Below are 21,557 nucleotides of genomic sequence, written 5' to 3'. Positions count from 1 at the left end.
TCAGTGTTTTGGACCATTGAGTCATCTCTCCATCTCTGCCTGGGGCTGATCTCAAGTTCATGGCCCTGGGGCCAGGCCACTCTGTCCCTGCAGGACAGATAGCCCTCCAACAGTAGTTTCTAGACCTCAGAGGAGTGCTGGACAGCGGGGCCCACAGTCAACTCAGCAGGCTGGATGTGAAAGACATATACACGTGCACACAGTTTCCTGCTGCTCAAGATTAGAGCCCACAGCCTCTGGGGTGACGGGAGGCTTGACAGACTTCTTCTCTCCAGAAATCCCAAGGTGGCTGTCAGGATCGCATCGCACGTCAAGCCCTGGAAAGCTTGGTAACATAATGCTGAGTGTTGAAACCTCAGACACAGACAGACTCGGATTGCCACAAATGGAGTATGGGGCAGTGTCATTGGCCTGGCTAAGAGGGGGCCAGGAACTGTGCTCACACCCTGCAGAGCCCAAGAGGAGGAGGGACCCCAGGGAACGGTGACTCTGCAACGAGAGAGCCTTTTGTGGAAAATTAGCTGTGTGGAGCCAGGGCCAGTAGCTCAGTCCTGTGAGTCCCCAGTGCAGGCACAGGTCATGAGCCCCCCTGGACAGACCAGAGTGTGAGGGGCAACTCAGCCCATCACTGTTACAGTGGAGGACAGGAGCTGCTGGTGGATCTACTTGTCTGAGACCAAGCAAAGTCCATTTTGGATTTTGTTGTTCTTGTTTTTTTGAGTCAGAGTTTCTCTGTGTAGCCCTAGCTGTCCTGGCACTCACTCTGTAGACCAGGCTGGCCTTGAACTCAGAAATCCGCCTGCCTCTGCCTCCCAAGTGCTGGGATTAAAGGCGTGCACCACCACTGCTTGGCCCATTTTGGATTTTTGAGACAGGGTGTCACATAGCCCAGGCTGGCCTCAAACTCACCATGGAGCACAGGCTGTCCCTACATTCCTTCGTCATTCTGAGTGCAGGGTGACAGGCAGGCGCGTGCCGTCACACCGGGTGTATATGCTGCAAACGGATCCGGCTTTGTGCTTCATGAGCTGAGAGTGCCATGCTCTCACTGAGCGAGCTCCAGCTTCAGCTCCTTTGAGAAAACTTGAGTTTTCCATCTGTCTGTCTGTCTGTCCGTCTATCTCTCAGGGGCTCTTAACTCACTAGCAGGCCAAGCTGTGTACTTTGCCTGGAGATCCTCGTGGCTTTGGTGGCAAAGTTCCTGTTTCTCATCTCTCCTGAAGTGAAGGACATTGTGCCTTGGGGGCTGTAACAGGAGCAAACCAAAGGCCACATGTGACCTGTGGGCACTGAGTTCTAATCAGATCCACACTATTGAATACAGTGGCTCTGATGCGTTTCTGTTTGCTTCCAATGCTAAGGTTTGAACCCAGGGCCTCATGTGTGTCAGGCAAGCACTCCCCCACCTCAGGAGACAGAGGCAGAGGCAGGAGGATCTCTGTGATGTGGAGTCCAACCTGGTTTACACAGTGAGTTCTAGGACAGCCAGGGCTACAGAGTGAGACCCTGTCTTGGAGACTGAACTGAACTTTAGTCATCAGACTTGGCAGCAAGCTTTTTTCTGTACTGAGCCCTCTTGCTGGCCCTCTTCCACTTTTTCTTTCTGACACAAAGGCTGGATTTGAACTCTCTCTGTGTTGAGGCGAGCCTTGGGCTTGTCACCCTCTTATTTAAGATTTAAGAAGCTGGGGTTCCCAGTCTGCCTCATTCGGCTTACTTATTGTAACAAGCTTTGTTTTTATTTTTAAACAGAGTCTTGCTATGTTACCCAAGCTGACCTCATACTCCCAGCAATCCTCCTGCCTCAGCCTCCCCACTCCTCCGTGCTAAGATTATAGGCTCATAATCCATTCCAGAAGCTTCTTTCTTTCATCACTTCTGGTTTTCTTTCCACCCGTAAAGCGGCTGCTGACTTTCAGTCCAGCCCCAGCTGCACGCTGTACGCTGTACAAGGCCCAGGAGTCAGGCTCATGCGTGAGGGCACCGTGCTGTCCCCAGCCACCCTCAGTGTTCCGGAAGCTTCCTCCAGCACAGCCCCCTTGCATGGGGGGCCATCTCCCCTACCTGTCTCCTCCACGGACCCACCCCTCTCTAATTTGCATATTCTGTTTTTAGTATCTTCTCTGGATTTTATATAATAGTGTCGTTAGGAGGCTGTCATGGGAACCAAAGGCTCCGGTTTCAAAGTCTCCTCTGGAAGCACGGCGTCTTTCTCCATTTCTTTTTAAATGAATTTTACATTTTGGAATAGATGGACAATAAGCTAATTGAGGAGCGCAGGGCAAAGGCGGCTCCATGACTCAGGTCTCAGGATGGCCGGTCCCCTCTCCTCTGGACAGTAAAGCAGCTCACTGACAGTCTTTGATGTCTGCCTGATCCAAGGTCATAGCCTGAGGCAGGAGAGTGCTAAGGAGGCCTGAGTGGAGGTTTCAGAAATATCTGCTCACTGGGAGCTCCTCAATATTCTCCAGTACTGACCTTGTTCTACGAGGCCTCCACCCAGTGAGGGGCTGGGTCCCGGCTCCGCTGTGAGTTCTGCTGTGCGTGGGGGGTTAGTTCTACCCCAGCACTACAGCGGGACACCAAAGGGAACCAGGATTGATGGGAGCCCAGAGCCACAGCCACCCTGAAGATAAGCCAGGGTGTTTGTGTGTGTGTGTGTTGTATCTGTGTGTGTGATGTGTGTGTGATGTGTATGTGTGTGTGTGTGATGTGTGTGTGTGTATGTGGTGTGTGTGTATGTGTGATGTGTGTGTGGTGTGTATGTGGGGGGGTATATGTGTGTGATGTGTGTGTATGTGTGTGTGTGTGTGATGTGTGTGATGTGTGTGCGTGTGGTGTGTGTGTGTGTGTGTGTGTGTGTGTGAGTGAGTGTTCACCATTGGGCATTTTTGCAAGGTGACTGTGGGTCCCCGTGTGCCTCTTCCTTTGGACACAGCTTCTCTACATTCAGTTGTCTCGCTCTGTTTCTGCTCAGGCCTTGGTGAGTGCCTGGGTCAGAGGACGACTCCTGGGGCCAATTCTCCCTCCACCATGTGAGTCCCAGAGATTGAACTGGGTCATTCCTCAGGCTTGGCGCCCCCTCCCCGCCCCCAGCCACCTGCAAGCTGTCTCCACACACCAGTCACTGTGCCATATCACACCAGGGGAACTCCTGCCATGGAGTTTGTGCAAGCCGGGGACTTGCCGAGCACTTGCAGGGTCCGGGCCGCCCCCACCCTGTGTGCCTGGTACCCCAGGGAGGCCCCATCTTGTCTGTGTGTCGGACTCCATTGCCTCCCAGCTAAGAGGAGACGACTGCACGGATCCTGCTGGCCACAGGCGCAAGGCGGGGACCGGAATGTTCAAGAACAATCAGGAAGCTGGCCACCGTGGAAATGTCACTCCAGCGCTCTGGGAGCTGAGGCAGGAGGATTCAACCTGACCACAGTGCCCGCAAGAAGCATAAAATACTTTGAATGGTTGGCGTTCAGTCCTTAAGTTCAACTGTTCTGCCCTGACCACTCAGGGCTGTGACACAGCCAGCTCCAGGTCCCCTCTCCCCCAACCTCAGTCACTCAGCACCCTGGTCCCTGGTGCTTCAATGCTCTCTTGCCTGCACCCCGCACCCCATCCAGAGTGGAACCGTCACCCTCTGCTCCCTGCCTTGGCAATCAGTGTTCCTGGGTGACATATTTAGATGGTTGCTATGGTGATGATGTTGACAGCTTCATGTGGCACAAAAGAAGGGCCCCGCTTTGCTATATCGAGCCTGCAGGAGAGCGGTGCCTGAGCCACGTGCCCATGTCAGCGTGGGAAGGGAAGGGGGCTCAGACAGCCCATCCCACCCACTCGCTCCCTGCGGAGGAGCTGCGACCTGCTGGAGAGGTATGCCTGTCACCTTGAGAGATGTGCAGGGAAGAACAGTCTCACCTGAGGGTGACTGTGTCTTCCAGGGGACACTGGGCCATGTCTGGGGACACGTGGCTGCCCCAGCTCAGGAAGCGCCTGGCATATGGGGTTGGGGGCTTCTGTTGAGCATCTTCAGGGCCCAGAGCACCCACTGAAGATGACCCAGGACCGTGTGCATGGCGCCCCTGGGCTAATCATTTGGAAAGCCGAGAGTCCTAGTTTCGGCTCCTGTTGTCTCTGTGACACAAGCAATTTATGGGACCGAGGGGTTTCCTCTGGCCACAGTTCTAATGTCCATCCAGGCGGGGAGGACGTGGTGGAGGGAGGTGGGCGTGGCGGCGGGAAGTGGGCGGGGTTCTCAGTCACGAAGCAGAGAGAGGTGATCACTCTGGCTCAGCTTAATCTCTCCTGCCTCCTCAGTCCAGGACCTCAGGTTGTTTGACAGCCTCACCAAGTCAGGGTGGGTCCCACGTCAGTTAACAATGTGTAGACTTCCTCTCAGATGGGCTTGTTTCCTTGTTGATTCACTGTCACTGTCAAGGTGATGGTGAAGATTAACACCAAGATCACACTGAGACAAGAAGATAACTGAGCTCGAGACTAGCCTGGATTGCATAGTGGGGCCCCGGTTCCAATAAACCAACAGATGCGTGATCGATGGGCCTTCCTACAAATGAATAGTTATGTGCGTTTCTCTATGACAGCCTATTCCCAGGGTGCACTGGGCAGCGCTTTTTGTTCGTTGTTTTGAGACAGGGTTTCACTGTGTAGCCCTGGCAGTCCTGGAACTCGCTCTGTAGACTAGGCTGGCCTCTGTAGACCAGAGAGCCTCCTGCTTCTGCTTCCTGAGTCCTGGGATTAAAGGCGTGGGGCACCGCTGCGGCCACCACCACCCGGCTTGTTCGAGTCTTTCAAGTACCTTGTCCGTTTAGGTATCACTGTCAGTTGATGGGAAGATGAAATTTGGGGCCACGGCTGTTGGGACTTAAATCAGCTAACAATGTACTTATTTTTTTTTAATGGGTCTGACTGGGACTGGTGGCAATGCGCAGTGTTCTAAAAGCACATGTTCTTGCTTCTGAACTGGAGTTTAGTCACTGGCTCCCACAAGGAGCCCTGACGTGTGTGACGTCATTCCCCGGGGCTCTGATGCCCCCTTCTGGACTTTGAGGGCGCTGCATACACTTGGCCAATATATGGGCATGGCTGTGCGTGAGCACGTGTTTGTAAGACGTTTTCTCATGGTCACCTCCTCATGACTGTGCCTGCTCATTGTCCACGACGGGACCCCGGGTGATGTCGGGGACACGCGTGGCTGTTACCCTAGGCGAGGAGTGGGTGGAAGTCCTGGATGCTGCGGCCACGGTGTCCACCCTGGGGATGATCCTGGAGGATGGGGGGCTGAGGGGAGTGTCTTAGTGTAGCTGCGGGGTCTCATGCTCCCTCCAGCAGCCCTCATTCGCCAAAACGATACTCTCCTGCCCACTGCAGACAAGAGCAGGAAGGGGTCACGAGTCAGAGCCTCGGGAACAAGGAGGGTTGTCAGTCCGGTGTCATTCTCAGGGAGGCCAAGGAGACCTGGAGTCCTCTGAGACTGATGAGAATAAGCATGGGCAAGGGAGACGCCCCCCCCCGAAGGTTCTAGAAGAGGCTGGAGCCAAGGGATCCAGGGCACCAGGGCAGCTCTGCGACGCCTCGACCTGCACGCGGGCGTTCTTGGCAGAGTGAACGCTGCTCCTCGCCCCACATAGAGCCAGGCCAAGGACAGGGCGCCTAGGGGGGACCCCGAGTTAATTATTTAGGAATTTTTTTTCTGCTCAGCATAGGCACCAGCGCACACCCCGTGTTTACAAGACCCCAGCTTCTGAGATAAACTCCCTGTCCACACAGCATGCACCCCAATTCCTCCTAGATGACGCTGTCCAGTTTGTGTCTGAGCATGTGTGAAACTCAGTTTCCTGAAGTGTGATTGCGGGACAGCTGGATGGCAGGCACCCAGGGCCCTTCCGTAGTGTTATTTTATAGATGCTACCATCGAAATCCACTTTATCTCACGGAATCTGGACCTCTAAAAACTCAGGGGGCTTGTTGCTCCAGCTCTGGCTTTTCATCACTGGGCTAGCCTCGGAGCCCGAAGGTTCCGGCCGTTTCCTTCAGCGACGCTGCCACCTGCAGGCAGTAGCCTGGATCACAGCTGCCTGTGACACCATGCAAAAACTCAGGAAAGGTGGTGTTTGGGTGGAGCACTATCCCAGAATGCACCAGGCCCGGGGTAGCCCCAGCGCCACACAAGCAGCATAGCATAGCGAGGCAAAAAAAAAAAAAAAAAAAAAAGTGCAGGTGCATAGCCCAGGCAGGAGGATTGTTAGTCAGAGCTCCGTAGTGAAATCTTGTCTCAATAAAATAAAAATAAAATAAAATAAGGGCTGGCTAAAGGGCTCAACAGATGAAAACGTCTTGCTGTCAAGCCTGAGGTCATGAGTTTGAATGTCAGAATCACCACCCCTCTCGATGGACCGATAGATAGACAGATGGACAGATGAATGTACAAAAAACAAACAGGAAAATAGTGTTGGGGATACAGGGGTTTGGAGAAATAAACCCATAAGCGTCTTTCCCTATGAATCATGTTGGGCAAGTGCAGCATTTATTTTGCTCCCACTGTATACAATGTATACAAAGTGCTTTGTAGAAATGACCTGGTTCAAATCCTCAAAGAGTCTGTGAGTGCTGAGCGTGCCTATGGCTGGGGATCTTCCCGCGTGTCCCGCAAGAGTGGCAGGAGAGGCGCACTGTGAACCTGAGCCAAGTGCCAAGCCTTCTGACTCGGCAGCCCCAAGATGGACAGTCCCCTGCCTCTATTCCCCTGATCCTCTCTCCAGTTCTGCAGACAAATGTCTCATACTCACCCACTCCCACCCGCGATTTCCCTTTCAAATGCGCGGGAGATTAATTATGAATTCCGCCTCATCCTTTTAGCAAATTGCTGTTCCCAGCAAGCCGCCCACACGGGAACCGAAGCCCACAGTTTGTCGGGGCCTCAGGAGCAGCTGGTTGAGGGTTCCTGTCGCTGCCTGAGCCAGACGTGACCTCCCATCCAGAGACCCAGACACTAGCCTGGCACCCTGCGGTGCCTAATTAATGGACAGTGTTTCTCTTTTCAGGGTGTGAAGCCTTTCTATTGGAACCTCAGTGCTGGGACGGTGGGACGGTGCAGGTAGGTGCTGTGCTCGCGGCATTGAAGACTGGGTGGGAGAGGGGCGTCAAGGTGGCTGTGGGGGCGTTGGGCTGTCCAGGATCATGCAGAGATCATGCAGGATGGGGTCTCGATGCCTGGCAACACGGCGTGGATGTTCTGAGGGAGGCCATGGTGCTGTGTGGGGTGATCTCGACCTCAGACAGGGTCAGGGTGCAAAGGTTACAGCCATGCAGTCAGTCTCTTAGCTGTCTTGGTTCCACCCCAAGATGCTTTGGGCCCGCATCCCGTTTCCCACACCTATTTTGGCACCCCGTTTCCCACATCCCATGTTCCCTGCACCCCATATTCTGAACTCATGGGTTGAGGCTCCTTAGACCTAAAAGCTGGATGTGTTCAGTCGTGATGTGCCTTTGAGATTTGGCTTTGTTTTCTGGGTGTGTGAGGAAACCTGCAAGATTGATACTTTGAGGAGAAAAGGTTTCGTTTTGACTACCAGTCCTGTTGAAAACTTGCGAGGTTAGTCTGTTTCTGTGCCTGTGTCAAAGTGCCCAAGGCTGCAGCTGCTTTAGAAGGGAAAAGGTTTGCTGAGGCTCAGGATCGAGTATGAGCTGCATCGTCTTAATTGATTCCTGTGACTGTTACAAACTGCCTAAGGCTGGAGCCATTATAAAGAAAAAATTTGTTTGGACTCTCAGTTCAGAAGGGAGGGCAGTGTGTCGTGTTGGAAGATCACCTGGCAACAGACTGAGGCCAGGCCTGGGCTGTTAATGTTTTGTTTTGAGAAAGTGTCTCATTATGTAGTCCAGGCTGGCCTGGAACTTGCAGAAACCCTCTTGCCTCTGCCTCTTGAATGCTAGGGCCTGTGCCAGCACAGCCTTCCTTGATTGTGGCCACAAATTCTCTCTGGTAGACCCTTGAGTGTTGGAATTGAACAAATGCCCACCATGGGGCATAAGAAATGGCTCAGTGGCTACAGCACTAGCTGTTCCCATAGAGAGCCCAGGTTCAAGTCCCAGCACCCACACATGGGCTCCCAACTCTATGACTCCAGCTCCGGAGGAAACAGGACGACCCCTTCTGGGTGCTTCGGATACTGCACACATATGTAGGGACACACATTTCATTGAAGATATAAAAAAGTATAAGAATACTTTCGTCTGTATGTCTGTCCAAATGTTAAGAGTATATTAGAAGCCACGTCTGCACTACTTGATTGTGCGACTCACCCCACCAGAACATAACCACACAAGGGCTTGGGATTGGGTGCAGTCACGCGCTCTTGTCTCCCAACACCCGGAAGTGGAAGCAGGAGGATCTGGAGTTCAAGGTCATCCGCAGCTTCAAAGTGAATTGGAATCTGAGACCAACCTGGGCCACCTTTCTCTCTAAAAAATAAAGGAAAATTTAAAAGGTCAGCTCAGCATGGTGGCGCATGCCTTTAGTCCCAGCACCTGGGAGGCAGAGGCAGGAGGATTTCTGTGAGTTTGAGGCTAGCCTGGCCTACCCAGTGAGCTCTTATCTCAAAAAACAAAACATTAAATTTGGCTTTTATATTGTCAGGGTACCCCGTGTGACATCAGGGCACATCGTGGCAGGCATGATGGAGAAGCCCCGATGTGGGGCGGACATGAGGCTGTGGGTGTCACTTAGGGTTCAGTGTGCCCCACAGAGAAGCCTCCAGGGCTGAGTCCCTGACCTTGGGGACCTACCAAGGAGCTCCTGATATGAAGACTTTTCTGTTGCAGAAGAAGCAGTCTTTCTTTCAGGAGCTCCACACAGAGTGGGCTGAAAGATAACTCCTGAATTTTTTATTCTTTCTTTGTCTTTTTTTGTTTTGTTTTGGTTTGGTATTTTGAGTTTGTTTTTCAAGACAGGGTTTCTCTGTGTAGCCCTGGCTGTCCTGGAACTCACTCTGTAGACCAGCCTGGCCTCGAACTCAGAAATCTGCCTGCCTCTGCCTCCCAAGTGCTGGGATTAAAGGCGTGCACCACCTTTGCCTGGCCTTTTTGATTTTTTTGAGACAGGGTTTCTATGTAGTCCTGGCTGTCCTGGAACTTGCTCTATAGTCAAGGCTGGTCTCTCAATTCAGAGATCTTCCTGCTTCTGCCTCCTGAGTGCTGGGATTAAGGTGTGCACAACCACACCCAGGATCTTTAATTTTTTTATTTTAATTTTATGTGCATTGCTGTTTTGCCTACATTTGTGTCTGAGTAAGGGTGCCTGGTCCCCTGGAACTGGATTTATGGGTGTTTGTGAGCTGTCATGTGGTTACTGGGAACTAACCAAGATACACTGTGAGAGTAGCTGGTGCTCTAACCACTGAGCTGTTAGTTCATTCCAGTGTCGGCACTTTAAAAAATTACTACATGTATTTATGTGGGCACGTGCGCATGTCCTGAAGCATGTATGGAAATTTACGGGACAATTTGTAGGAGCCTGGCCTCTCCTTTCCCGATGGGGAGTCGAACTCAGGTCTTCTGGCTTGATGACCAGTGTATTTATTGCTGAGCCATCTCCCTCATCATTTTGTGCAAGTTTGGCCGGGATAGCAAACAATGTCTGCTGTTACCACGTGTGACCACTAGGGGGCAGGAGAGATCCGTGCGTTTCTGCACCGCAGCACACAGGGGAGGCGTCAATGGGTTGTGTATCTCATACAAAGCTTGGAAAAGGAAAAGTGGAGGCTGACTCCGCCGTCCACGATCCTGGGGTGACAATCACCACTCCATGCCCCCCAACCCCATGGACAAAACGAAGCTCGAGAACATGTGGCAGGATGTGGGTGGGAAGCTCCTGTCACAAAGTCAGCGGACACAGTCAGCTCAGCACCCTGCAGACCCAGGGATGTCAGGAGAAAATAGCATGGCCACAGAGCCGCTCGGGAACCCTTCTCCATAAAACCTTGACGCTCGGGGGATCCACGTGAGCTCGGAGCCCCGGAGCAGCCCCAGTACAAGGTGTTTCTTCAAGTTCCCATTTTTCTTGCAATTTGGGGACATTTTTGCTGGGAACATGACTGGTGCCTTTTGTCAGGAACCGCCCTTGTGCAGGTGGCTCAATCTCTGGCTTCCACACACACACACACGCCCTTGGCTGCTCACCCTCCGGGTCTGTTCCAGGTGTGTTAAAATTGTGCTGTTATTGGGCCTCTGTGGACAGGCTGTCCTGGGAACACACCACAGAGATACAGGTCTGTGGTGCTTGGCTCACAAGGTCATAGCAGCTGCCAGAACACCAAACATGCCCAGTGCTTTGTCACAGTGTGTTCACATTGTGTCTCAGCAGGAGTGTCCCCTGATGTGACCTAGAGGCTTCTCCTTGCACAGTCTGCAGCTCAGAAGTCCAGAAACTTCTCAGAGCATTGAGGACTTCGAGTGTGACATTTACTCTGAGAAACAAGATGTGTTAGTGTGATCCTACCCCACGCTTCAGGGGATCCTAGGTGACATCTAGGGACATGTGCAGCTGTCACTCTGGGAGTGCTTCTGGCATGGGGGTGGAGACTGTAGAAGCTGTTGTGTTCTGTAGGGTCAAGGACACCCTACAGAGGACAACTTTGAGTAGTGTCTCCAGCACCTGGGGACACTGATGCTTTTTTTTGTTTGTTTGTTTTTGTTTGTTTGTTGTTGGTTTTTTTTTTGTTTTTTTTTTACTTTTTGAGACAGGGTTTCTCTGTGTAGACCTGGCTGTCCTGGAACTCACTTTGTAGACCAGGCTGGCCTCGAACTCAGAAATCCGCCTGCCTCTGCCTCCCAAGTGCTGGGATTAAAGGCGTGCACCACCACTGCCCGGCTGGGACACTTAAACATTTACTGGAGTAGAATATGTCACCGGGACAGGGGACTGACCCTCTTTTCTCTCGTGGCTTAGTGTGTGGGTTTCCATGTGAGCAGGACCTCAGTGGGAGCAGGTGGTTGGGTGGCACAGAGTCTCCAGGGTCCCTGGGAACCCCTAAGCCAGGACATCTGTGCTGAGGACAAGCTATCCCTTTTGCCCATCAGAATTGGTGGAGACTATTGCAGGGACACAGACCCTGACCAAGAATGACCCAGCCCCAAGCATCCACAGTGCCGCTGACCATGGAAGAAGAAGCGTCTGTGTTGTTTGAGACTCCGTTTCCTATAGCCTAGGCAAGCTTCAGATACTCTTTATGTGGCTAATGACGACATCGGGGCTCTTGATCCTCCTGTCTGCACCTCCTGAGTGCTCTGTGACACGTGTGTACCACCACATGCTAGGGACAGAGCCCAGGGCTTCATGAATGCCAGGCAACTGAGCTACAAGTACCCCACCAACCAAGCTACAAGCACCCCACTGACTGAGCTGCACCCCCATCTCAGGATCACTGTCTTTATTTTCTACAATGCCCTCTGGTCCCCTTCCAAGCCCCGGCAAGCAGCTCACTCCTTGAAACGCCATGCACCCAATTTACCATTTGAAAATCGAGATCCAGAGAAATCTGCACAGAAAGAGCTAGAAGTTTCCTCTGCAGTGGATGCTGTTGCTAAGCAACCACCTGAAGCATCAGCTTCCCCCAGAGTGGTGCTGATGCAGGAATAGGTCATTCTTGGATTTGCTGGGCCCCAGCCTCTGTTGACTCAGTGCACATGGGGGTGACAGTCATGTACGATGATGTGTCAGGGGTGGTGGAGACACAGGGGAGTCAGCAGAGGCTAGATACAGCTCACCTGCAGTGGGTGGAAGGCATCCCACAACACCCCAGGTCCACGCCAGTGTCTGCAGAGCTGGACCCTTGCCTTGATTTAAGATTATCCTTATTTGTGTGGGGGAGGGGGTGTGCAGCACAGACAGAGGCCAGAAGGGGCGTCATCGGGTCCCCTGGAGTTGGAGTCATAGGTAGTTGTGAGTAGCCATGTGGGAACCTCTGCAAAAGCAGGCAGGGCTTTTGTCCTTATTTTCTACAATGCCCTCTGGTCTCCTTCTGAGCCCCTGCAAGCAGCTCACTCCTTGAAAGCCCATGCACCCAATTTACCATTTGAAAATCGAGATCCAGAGAATCCAGGCCCCCTCAGGCATTTATTTCCCAAGCCAGGAACCCCAGCTTGGGTTTCTTACATTACTGCCTCTTGGGTTTAGTTCACAGCAGCTGCTGGGTCCCCACCTGGATAACACACCTGGTTGCATCCATCCTGATGTGCCACCAACCTCTTACCTTCCCCTCATTGCCCATGGCTCAGGGACACCTATACTCCAGGCACCTGAGCACAGACAGCCCAGCCTGCAGCCTGCATAGGTGTCTGCTCCATCCCAGTGTGTGTGCATGCGTGTGTGTGTGTGTGTGTGTGTGTGTGTGTGTGTGTGCCTGCGTGCAGGTGTGTGTGCGCATGCGCTTGTGTATGTTGGGGGCTATATATGTGCTGGGCCTCTGTCCCCCAGGTGCCTGATCTTTATTCCAAGTTATCCATGAAAGAGGAATTCTCATTACGAGCTGGGAATGAGGAAGTGGCTCAGTGTGTGGAGTCTTTGCTGGCTGGGCTAGTATGAAGACGTGAGTTCAAATCTCCAGCATGAATGTAAAAAGTTGGCTGCAGCTAGAACCTATGGTGGTCCCAGCCAGGAAAGGTGGAGGCAGGAGGATTCCTGGGATCCTGGCCAAACAGCCCAGCTTAACAGATGAGCCCTAGGCTCGCTGAGACCCTGTCTCAAGGAGCAACTTGAAGTTGCCAGCTGAGGTGAAGGAGAGAGGCTTGGACAGGAGCAAGCCTGCTGTGTTAAGGACAGTGGATGGAGCCCCTGGGCAGCATGCCTGCCACACCACAAGAAGAGGTAAAGATTTCATGAGGCTTCCCTGGCTGAGTCAGCTGTGAGCCTCCTGGTATGCCACATGCTGTCCCCATCACTCTGACACATTGTGCTGAATCAGGACTGTGCTGAGCACACAGTCCCCACAACCCAGGAGCCCAGCAACCCTGGAGCCCAGGAGCCCAGCAACAGCAGGAGGGACAGAGGACAGGGTAGGGTAGTGGTGAACATGGGGCCTTGAAGTCAGAGGCTCTGGCTTTGCTCAGACCAGGTGGCACGGTGACTCCTGGTTGTGCCTCATGTGTGGGACCCACTTAGTATCAAGGGTAGGATGTCTTGGACCCTGCAGGCTGCTGAGCAGCTCCATCAGTGTGTCAGCCACAGCGTCCCTAGAAGTCCTTCTGGAGTCCCCTGGTAGGAGGAGTCAACCTGGGTCAGACCCCGGTGACTTTCCTAGAGAAAGTGAAATTAATATTCTGGTCCTGATTGGGCAGAGGGAGCCATAGAGGATTCTATGTTAGAGGAATGTTAGAGAAACCTAACATTCCTGGCTGAAGGAAGTGAAGGCTCAGCGTGGTTAAAGATCCTTGTCCTAGATCCTCAGATTACTGGGGACAGAACGTGCCCTCCCTTAGCCCTGACCTGTGGGAACATCGAGTCACCTTGAACTCACAGGTGTTGGCTAAGCTTGCTGGCTAATGTGCTAAGGTGAGGCATGTGGGGTGCTTAATCAGCAACCAGGATCCATGTTTCTCTCTCTCTCTCTCTCTCTCTTTTTTTTTTCAAGACAGAGTTTCTTTGTGTAGCCCTGGCTATCCTGAAATAGCTCTAGAGCAGGCTAGCTTGGAACTCACAGAAATCCACCTGCCTTTGCCTCCCAAATGGTGGGATTAAAGGTATGTGTCAGCACCACAGGGTTTCATATTTCTCTTCTTAAATTGTTTTTAGATTGATTTATTTATGATTGTATACAACGGTCTGCCTGCATATATGTCTGTAGGCCAGAAGAGGGCACCAGATCTCATTATAGGTGGTTGCTAGGAAATGAACTCAGGACCTCTGTAAGAGTAGCTCTTAACCTCTGAACCATCTCTGAGGTATCTCTCCAGCCCAACGTTTCTCTCTTTAAATCCATGATAATACACACAAAACATAAAATGTCTCATGCACACCGTGTCTTAGCTCAGGAGCTCAAAGCTTATCCATAAGGATGTGTCTGCTCCCAGGGTTCTCTCTGGAACGTTCCATTTCCCAGCACCGAAGCTCCGTCCTCATCTCACACTACTCCGTCTTCTCCCGCGTCTTGTCCCTGAGTCTGAGGACTCCCGGGATGTCCTGGGAGTGGATCCCAGGTGTGTCCGGCTCCTGCTGCTGAGCTTCGTGTCCTTGAAGTCCCTCCATGAACAAGTGTCACGTAGCTTCTTTTTTCTCATGACCAAGGAGTCTGGTGGGGATGGACTGTGTCTGTTGATGGACACTTTTGGCTCTGGTTTCTGGCTTCCAGGAAGCACATTGCTATGGAGATGCAACCAGTTGTGCAAGCCCCTATTCCCAGGGCCCTTGCAGATCACCTCCTCACTCATCTCGATACCTGTGCTCCCTGAACACTAGACCCTGTGTGGGGGTGGCTGAGCCTGAGAATACATCGGTAGACCAAGATGCTGCTTGCCACCCCCGCTGGCCCCCACAGCTGTGTGAAGAGCAGTGAACTTCACACTTCAATAGCTGCACCTGGCGTGTGAAGCCACGGATGCACTTGTAGCCAGGGACCCGGTCGCCCTCACAGCCCAGGCCCAGCTCTCAGCACCCCTTCCCAGAATTGCCTGGGAAACCAGTGTTCCCTAAGTATGTTTGGTTCCACAGTTCTGCATGCTCAATTCTCCCCCTCCCCTCCCCTCCCCTCCCCTCCCCTCCCCTCCCCTCCCCTCCCCTCCCTTCCTCTCCTCTCCTCTCTCACACAGATGAGGTTGAACTCTTTTTTTTTTTTTTAAAAGATTTATTTATTTATTATATGTAAGTACACTGTAGCTGTCTTCAGACACTCCAGAAGAGGGAGTCAGATCTTGTCACAGATGGTTGTGAGCCACCATGTGGTTGCTGGGACTTGAACTTCAAACCTTTGGAAGAGCAATCGGGTGCTCTTACCCACTGAGCCATCTCACCAGCCCGAGGTTGAACTCTTGATCCTCCTGCCTTGTTGGGATGACATGCCTGCTTTAAGCCCTTGGGGTGGAAGCCAGGATCATGTGAGTGCTGGAGCAACCTCTACCCACAGAGCACAGCCCCGGGCAGAGCATGGGCTTGGAAGGAATGGGTCCAGCTCTGCTGTGAGTTATGGTGTGTGGAGTTAAAGATCAATAAAGCGATTTTAAGGAAATGAAACTCAATCTCTGGGCACAGTTCCTATAGAACTTCACCTTCATCCCATCTCCTGTGCCCAGTGTCTCTCCACCTCCTCCTCTGTGGACGCTCTGTGACCACAGACCTGAGCCAACCACAGCCTGCCCCATCAGGACAGCCTCAGTGGTGGGAACTACTCAAGCCACCAGATCAACAGGATGTCAAAAAAAAAAAAAAAAAGACGATTGAGAAAATGATGCAAATTAGAGAGACGTGGGCGGGGCTCGGAGGGCAGAGCACCTTCCAAGCAGGCAAGGGGGGCCTGGGCTTCACCTGCATCACCACAGGAGTCAGGGTGCTGGGGAGGTCAGCTTAGAGTCATCCTCTGCTGAATGGGGAGTTCAAATCCAGCCTGGGCCACATGAGAACCTTGTCTCAAAAGAAAGCCATACGGCCAGAGGTTCCCACAGCAGCTGGACTTCTTAATCTGTGTGGACAGCCACCTGGGAGCCCAGGGCTCCCCTACTGCAGCAGCTGGCTGTGTGCACAGCAGGTTTCCTTGCTGAAACTTGGCAACCTTCCTGGCTCACCTCAACTTACCTTTAGGTAAACTCAAGCCCCACTCCTGGTTTCTCTCCCCCTCCTCCTTCTCAGTGGGTAGAGTGCTCCCCTAGCATGCACGAGGCCCTGGGTTCTGTCCCCAGAGCCATGCAAACTGGGTGTGACAGGACACACCTGTTGTTCTAGCACTTGGAAGGTTGGACGCAGGAGGGTTAACCTCAGCTACGTGAGACCCTGTATCAGAAGTGCACAACGGAACTGGGCAGTGGTGGTACATGCCTTTAGTAGGCAGAAGGAGGCAGTTCTCCGAGTTCAAGTCCAGCCTGGTCTACAGAATAATTCCAGGACAGCCAGGAACTTAACGGCTCAAGAAACCAAAAAAGGAGGAGGAGGAAGGAGGAGGAAGAGGAGGAGGAGGAAGAAGAAGAAGAAGAAGAAGAAGAAGAAGAAGAAGAAGAAGAAGAAGAAGAAGAAGAAGAAGAAGAAGAAGAAACAAACACAGATGGGCCTTGGTTCTGAGATCTCAGAGGGGTCAGGTGTGGTCCTGAGTAATAAATCCTACACAGAGAAGCGTGGCTTGATCTTAGGAGATATGTGAGGTGACTGTGGGCCACAGATTCTCCTAGGATGAATGGAATCCTCTAGACAAAGGGTTAATTCAGTTTGGGGGGATTGTGGGTGGTGTCTGGGGACACGTGTGAAGGTCCCACTTAGGAGCTCTTTGCACGAAAGACATCAGAGACCGGGCTAAGCATCCTGCTGACCTTGAACTACTTATCCTCCTGGCTGTGGATCTGGGATGCTGGGATGACAGGGATGTGCCCTGCCACTCCTGGTTTATGCAATGCTGGGGGTGGAACTCAGGGCTTCCTGCACTCTGGACAAACTCGCGCTCCACATACGGAGCAACGGCTCCAAAATATCGTTCTTCATTTGCAACACTAAATTGTGAAATACGTGGAGGTTTTTCTCTTTTGATACTCCCCTTGGGTTCCACACAGCCTTGGACCTCTAATTGTGTTGTGTTGAATCCAAAGGTGGAGTGTGGACATGGCCACCAGGGGGCAGCACACGCCACCCCTGGCCTTGCTCCCGCCGGGTCCCTGCAGCCTGAGTCCCACAGTCTAGACGCTGGCTGGGCGGAATTCCTCTCCCCTGAAGTCAGCCTTGTCATCCCTCCCCAGCCTGCTGTCTGGCCATGCATTGGCTCAGGAGGTCTGGGGAGCCCTTGGGGAGACTTCAGGTCAGGGGAGCCCCACCTTCTGCAAGTTCCTGTGTGACAGGAGGACCAAGATGTCCCTGTATGGGGGGGACTAGGCTAGGTGGACTCTCAGGCTCCCTCACCGGCCACAGGATTGGGGACAGGCTGAGTTTCTGTCCTGACTTCAGTTTTACTGTTTAGAAGCAGGTGTTTGTGGAAGCCCTAGCCAGACAGAAACCAAGCCTGAGAGACAAATCTCACAACTACCTTGGGGCCTGGCCCGTGCAAACAGGAAAAGGTTTGATGGGGCTGTAGTGTGGCTTCATAGTGACTGCTGCCAGTGAGGGAGGCTCTGGGTTCCAACCACAGTGCCTTGAAATCCAAAACAATGAAAGAAAGGGAAAGGGGCACTTCCTACAGGGCCCTGGAGATAAATAGGGACATTGCATTAGGTAGGAAAGCCCACTACTGCTGACCATGCCCCCAGCCCTCTTTTTACTTTATATTTTTTAAAGACTCATTTATTTATGTATATGAGACTCTTGTTTGCACGTATGCCTGCATGGCAGAAGAGGGCATCAGATACCCTTCTAGATAGTTGTGAGCCACCATGTGCTTGCAGAAACTGAACATAGGACAACTAATTAACCACTGAGCCATCTCTCCAGCCCTCTTTACTTTTTGAGACAGTCTTGTCTTGTCTCTTTCCTTTCCTTTCCTTTCCTTTCCTTTCCTTTCCTTTTCTTTCCTTTTCTTTTCTTTTCTTTCTTTTTTGAGACAAGGTTTCTCTGTGTAGCCCTGTCTATCCTGGAACTCTCTTCTGTAGACCAGGCTGCCCTGGAACTCACAGAGTTCCACCTGACTCTTCCTCCTGAGTGCTGAGACTAAAGGTGTGTGAAGTCTTACTCTGTAGCTCTCTGGGAACTTGGGTGTCCTGATCCCTCAGTCTTCAGAGAGCTTGGGTAGACATACATGCCTTCCCTGTGCACCACACCCTAAGGACCTGAGAGTCAAAGCAGTCATATGTGAGAGACTCTAGTCCCCGAGCCTGAGCCCCAGTCTCCTTCTGTTCTGACCCCTGACAGGGAGGTACAGGGCAGACACAGCCCAGGTTACAGAGGCAGCTGGACTCCGATGTGGCCCTTGGCCAGGTGGGGCAGAGGGAAGTGCTCACCGGTGCTGTCTCCAAAGCTGATAGTGTCCTAAGGAGGCCTTGGCAGGCTCCCAAAGCTTCATGGGAACACTGCAAGGTCAGAAATTCTTCACGGGATCACCCTACCTTCATGTTCTTTCTAGTCATGTTCTGTAAGAGCCGGGCGAGCAGATGCATACTTGTGATCTTAGCAATGAAAATACACAGGCAGGAGGATCAGGAGCTCATGGATAGCCTGGGCTACATGGGTCCATGAAGTAACATCAACAACAAAAACAACAACAATAGTAAATGTAATAAAATAACAGCAGACTTCAATAAGATACATTTCCCTTAGTGGTGCAGGGGTCCTCTTGGTCTATCCCAAGACTCTCTGCCTGGCCTTGGGAGGGTAGGGGTCATGGGAGGCTCAACCCAGCCTGTGTGCTCACACAGAGATTCACAACAGGCAAACGTGGGGAAGGCCTGGGCACAGGCACAGGGTGCGCATCATGCAGTATTATGCAGCCATAAACAGGAGCGATGCTCTGATAACAGGACAATGTGGCAGGACCTTGGGAGACTCTGTGACAGGAAATATCCAGAACAGGAAAATTTGGAGACAGAAAGTGGATTGGTGGTTGCCAGGGTTTGTGGGACTGGATAGAGGCGGAGTGAATGCTACGAAGTTTTTTTTTTTTTTTTTTTTTTGGAGATGGGTATTCTAAGACTGGAGCTTGCACAAGGTTGGGAATGTACTTAATACCACTGGCTCGTGTGCCTACAAATGGTTCAGTTTATACTCTGCAAACTTAAACCAAAACCGAAACAAAAAAATTCACACGAAAGAAACTCTTCTGGGTTGCCCCCACCCCCTGCCCCAGGGTGGCACCTGAGATTACGAGCCTGGGCTGGCTGAGTCCCTGCAGGGACCCACTGCAGTCTGCAGGGACCCTGAGTCTCTGAACCTCCCTGGGGCGGCAGCGTCCAGCCCTGCGGGTGTCCCTTGTCCCATAGGTAGCGTGGGGACAGGTGCACCTGCTCGGACACGTAAACCAGCTGCTGCTGGATTAAGCAACTGCGTCACGCAGGGGGAGAGTAACAGGTCGCTCCGGGGCTGTCCGGTCCCGGGTGCGTGAGCACTGGGAAGCCTCGCCGTGGCCCCAGATGCCGGATCTGGCGGGGAAGAGCGGAGTGGGGGAGGGGGTCACCTGACCCGGCTGGGGTGCGGATGGGAATCGCTGCTGAGTCACTGGGGACTCCGGGTTTTTCCCGGCTCAGGCTCCACCTCCGGGCATCCGAGAACCTATTTGCCCTTTTCCAGATTTCATAACCGAAGCCTCCTGCCAGGTGCTTGTCACCGGTGGCAGCGAGAAGGCTCCGCCATCCTATTCTGTTCTCCATTGCCCCCGCACCCCAGAGCCAGTACCCACCACCTCTCCCCAAATGACAGTAGCCCCGTGCCGCAGCTCCTAGAGCCTGGGGCTGCACCAAGCCCCTTCATGCTGGGCCTGGGGGCCCTTGCTCTAACAGCTTGTGGCTGACATTTAAAGGGAAGAAGTGACAGTGACAGTAGCCGGACGTGGGGTCCACCCGCGCAGCCCACGTGCCCTGTCACCCTCCTGGTAATGCTCCCTCTCAGCGCTTGAGCGAGCAGTAGCCTTGCTTGCAGAGTACCTGAGTTCAGTTGCCAGCACGCAGGTCAGGGGTTGGGGACCGAGAACTTCCTATGGTCCCTAACAGATGTATGCCTCCAGCTGGGACATACCCCCACAAGACCCCACAGTCCAAGGAATACGGTCCTACCCCATGACTCTGCAGCCACACTTGCTGCATGTGTGTGTGTGGTGGGTGTCTGGATGGTAGTGTATGGGCTAACCTAAGTCTGGGGGAGGTGTGTGGGTGGGCTAACCTAAATACTCTCAGAGCAGTCTCCATCTTTGCCCTTAGAAACAAAGTCATCACAGAAGCAAGTCACTGCTTCTTCCTTTAGTTTTAAGTGACTTTGTTTTATTTTTATTTTTTAGTTTTTTTGTAACAGTGTGTCATGTAACCCAGACTGGCTACTAAAGTCACTGAGTATCTGATGAATGAACCTGAGCTTCTAATCCTCCAGCCTCTACCTCCTGAATGCTGGGATGACAGGTGTGTGTGTGTGTGTGTGTGTGTGTGTATGTGCGCACACTCGCGCGCGCGTGTGCCATACCCAACTGCCTCGTCATATTTCCTAAGAACTTCAGTAAATATATTTCCTTAGGATTTTTGTTATTGATTTGTTGAGATTTTTACATATGACAGGCATATGACACTGTGGTTGATGGTTTTCTTCTAGCTTTTTACTGGTCTCGCTCCTTCTACCATCTGAGCCCCTCCTGTTTGAAGCCGGGGATATAAGGTTCCCCTTCATTGCTTCTTTAGGTGAAAATCTTTAGCGAGGAGTTGAGGGAGAGAGACAAACTCAGGGTCATAGCTGTGGTTCTGCGTAATTTCTCCCTGGAAAATAATAACTTTTGTGAGAAGTGGAAACAGGGACAGGCCCCTGAGGTCAGCGCCTGACGGAAAGGCAGCTGTGCTTCTGTGAGTCATCTTCTAACTTCCACAAGTGCACACACATGTACACGTGCACACACACACAACTATACACATACAATAACACACACGCATGTACATATACTCACACATATAAACATGCATGCACTCTTGAGTGTGTGCACAAAAGGTATGGATACACATTTGCACAAACACGTGCACACATGCATTCACGCACGCGTGTGTGCGCGCACACACACATTTTTTGAGATGGTGTCACATATATTCCTAACTGGCTTACAATTTGTGGTGATCCTCTTGCCTCTGCTTCTCTAAGTGCTGGAATTAGCCATCACACCTGGCTGATTTAAAAGAAAAAAGTCCAAACTTCTGCAAACACTAAAGCAAGGAAGGACACAGTGGGAAATCCTCAGAGCAGCTCGGGGTCAGACAGGAGTTGTGACTTTTTAAAGTGACACAGAGGTCAAGTTGGCTACCCCAGTGGTCCTCAGAGATGCTGAAGCTTCCTGTACCCGGGCAGGTCCCCAATCCTGCATCCTGCCGTGCAGCAGGATGGGGGAAGGTTGGTTTTTATCCTCCCTTTGCCTTGGCATTGAGTGCAGAGGTGAGCTACACTTTGAGAAGCTTCCTGTCTGTTCTCAGGACCTGTGTGGTTGCTAGGTGACCGAAGGCGTCAGAGTTCCTTGTGATCTCACTCAGCTCAGAAAAAGTAGAGATCGATGTCCAGAAACAATAAGAATCAGTGCTCCACAAATGGGTCGCCTCTGTTCATGTGTGCAAGTGTGGATGGAAGAACGGATATGTGGATGGATGGATGGGTGGGTGGATGGATGGATGATGGGTGGGTGGATGGGTGATGGGTGGGTGGATGGATAAATGGATGAATAGATATGTGGGTAGGTGGATGGATGGATGGATGG

The 21,557-nt window shown here is 52.2% G+C and overlaps 1 protein-coding gene across 2 annotated transcripts in view; it reads left to right on the top strand.

Moving 5' to 3' along the window:
* The window catches only part of Gng7 (guanine nucleotide binding protein (G protein), gamma 7), a 66,302-nt gene that overhangs the window by 9,826 nt on the left and 34,919 nt on the right, over window positions 1-21,557 (top strand). Inside the window, exons 1-2 of one of the 2 annotated variants that reach the window (NM_001038655.1) lie at window positions 3,735-3,867; window positions 7,056-7,108. The gene's annotated coding sequence lies outside the window, so the exon portion shown is untranslated. Of the gene's footprint in view, window positions 1-3,734; window positions 3,868-7,055; window positions 7,109-21,557 lie in introns of those variants that run through there. The other variant, NM_010319.3, reaches the window with a different exon arrangement.

This window comes from Mus musculus, chromosome 10, assembly GCF_000001635.26.
Source record: "Mus musculus strain C57BL/6J chromosome 10, GRCm38.p6 C57BL/6J".
NCBI classification, from domain to species: Eukaryota; Metazoa; Chordata; class Mammalia; order Rodentia; family Muridae; genus Mus; species Mus musculus.
Note: the sequence above shows the minus strand (reverse complement) of the source record. Positions and strands in the feature narration are given on the sequence as shown.